At 48.8% G+C, this 2,486-nt stretch overlaps 1 protein-coding gene across 2 annotated transcripts in view; it reads right to left on the reverse strand.

The window, feature by feature from the left end:
- The window catches only part of LOC105520765 (melanoma-associated antigen 8), a 103,796-nt gene that overhangs the window by 18,424 nt on the left and 82,886 nt on the right, over positions 1 to 2,486 (reverse strand). The gene's annotated exons all lie outside the window — the stretch shown is intronic.

A 2,486-nucleotide genomic window follows, 5' to 3' on the forward strand; every position in this document is an offset into this window, starting at 1 on the left:
AAAAAAAAAAAAAAAAAAAAAAGTTTCTGCTTCTCTAGTTAGACCTGATTAAAGTAATCCAGCACAAAAGTGCAATCATTGTGTATTTGAAAACAGATGAGCGTATGAGTGTGTGTTGGGGTGGGCAGGAGGAGGGAGAAAGCCCAAATGAAAGTCATCTTCAACCCCAGATGAGAGGATACAACAGTCTTTCTGGTGATACATTTTCTCTAGCCATTAAAGACAACTTTGTTCTTAGTGTTCACTCTGTATAGGGAGACAGAGTGGTACAGTGGAAAGGCCCCAGGCTGAAAGGACCCTGGGTCCTTGTCCCACTGAGTAGCACCCTTTGCCCACTCAGGGTTGGCCCTGAGTGCGAAGAGGGTTGGAAGAGGCTCTTCCAAGGTGCTTTTCAATGTCAGGGCTCTCTAATCCTTCATGGTGCCCCCCATGCCTAGATGCAGGCTTGGTTTATGGTCATCAAGCTTTTTAAACAGGTTTACAAAGGTTTTGTTCAAGGACTCAGTGTAACCTGTAGGCACACGCACTCTGAGGCTAAATATTAAAATAGAGGCCTTTGGTGACATCGCTAAATGAGGATCCTTGAGTATTCAGTTACACAGCTGGCATCTTTCACTTACATACCCAAGTGCTTTTTCATAGGGGAATTCTTAAGACTGAGAATGACATTTTGTTGTGGCTTTTGCGAACTTATGAACTCTGCTGATTACTTATATAAAGGCTTTTAGCCATTGGGTGGGAGGGGAACGATCATGAAGAAAATGGCCAGGGAAACTACACAGTGGCATTCAGCCAAGAGCTGGTATTGATTTGATTTAGTCACACCACGTCATGTGGCTTCTATAGTACCATTAGCTACCATTCTCCTTTGTTTTAAGTCACAGAATGTCCACTGGGATTATGAGTCTAAGACATCAAACTCCTCTTGTCCCCTGGAGGGAACATTCAGGGCACTAACTTAAGTCTAGTCAAGAAGAGGCATGGTGGGAAAACCAGCCTCCTCCAGCTAAGCCTGCTCAGTCCCCAAAGATCAGCTCTGCAACCTTCAGCAACCATTCGGACATTCTTTATGAGACACCTGCCCCCTGCAAGCCCCTTTGAGGAAAATGGTTGGTCTTCTCTTCCATGCTCCGATGGACCCTCTGTGTTGCTGCTTTATGAATGAAAACATCATGGTCAGGCGACCCAAGCAGAGCACAACTGACTGGTATGAGGACCAGTGGCCCTGTGGAAAGCGGTCTCAGTGCTGACTCGCTGCAGCTTCTTTGTAGCTGTGCAGCAATCAAGAACAGTGCTGAGCTCTTGACAGTGGGGCCCCAAGGCATGAGGCCAGCCACAGGCCAAGACTCACTGTGTAGGCCTTGCCTGTCACATGATCCCCCAGGCCCTCCTCATCCTCCCCCTGGCCTCTCAGGATCTTCTTCCTTGCTGATCTCTCCCGGGCTCCAGGATGTGTCCCTGCAGTTGGTTCATCCCACTCCAGAGGAGTCTTTCTAAACTGTGGCTCGAAACTTGTCAGTTGCTTAGGCACCACCTCCTCACACCTCCAAGGCCTTCCTTTCCCAGCCTCATTAGCCACTGGGCTCCTCTTTCTCACACACTCAGGCATCCACCATGCCACCCGCCCTTAACCCTCCTTCACTCAGCATTTGCTTGATGCTGGGTCCTGGGTAAGACAACTCTCAACCTCTGGTTCCCTCTGGTGCTGTTTTCTGAGCACACTGAACTTCCTTGCTGGTGAGGGTGCTTGTGCTTCCTCCCCTATAGGAACGCCCTTTTCAACCCAGAAGTCACTCAGCTTGTCAGGGTCCAGGTCACTCCATGAGGTCAGCTGGCAAGGCTTATTCCCAGGGGCTGGCCCAGCACAGCTCTCCACCATTGGTTGGGTGGATCCTGAACTCCTGTGAGGTTAGGCATGTTGATGGGCTGTCTCCCCTCTGGACTAAGAGGCCCATGAGGATGGCCAAGACCACAGTGCAAATGTAGCCCTCAATACAGGTTGGATGAAGAAAGTTCTATGTCACCAGCTCAGTGGGGTTTAGCATCCTTGGACATGGTTCTACATTAGAACAGTGATAACAGGGCAATTATTGTGAGCTCCTACTGAGACAGGAAAATAGGGTCTAGAAACAGGGAACTTAAGGCCAATCTGTGCTGACTTCCTAAAAGAGAAAACACTAGGGTCTGGGGGTAGGAAATCTAAGGCCAATTCACTCTGACTTCCCAAAGCTGGATCAAAAGGAAAATACCTGGGTCTGGGGGCAGGAAACCTAAGGCCAATTAGCACAAACTTCCTAAAGCTAAACCAAAAGATAAAAACCATGCTGAGTAACAAAGGATCAGAGGCTACTCTCCCTACGACCATCCCTCTTTCACCACATCTCAGATGGAAAGGGAGGGTAGAGTGCCTTGTTGACCGTGGACCAAGCAGGGACCATCCCTTCATCTGCATAGGGTGCCAGTTCACTTCAGCCTTTAATTAGCCA

The sequence above is a fragment of the Colobus angolensis genome, unplaced genomic scaffold (assembly GCF_000951035.1).
Source record: "Colobus angolensis palliatus isolate OR3802 unplaced genomic scaffold, Cang.pa_1.0 Scaffold389, whole genome shotgun sequence".
Taxonomy (NCBI): domain Eukaryota; kingdom Metazoa; phylum Chordata; class Mammalia; order Primates; family Cercopithecidae; genus Colobus; species Colobus angolensis.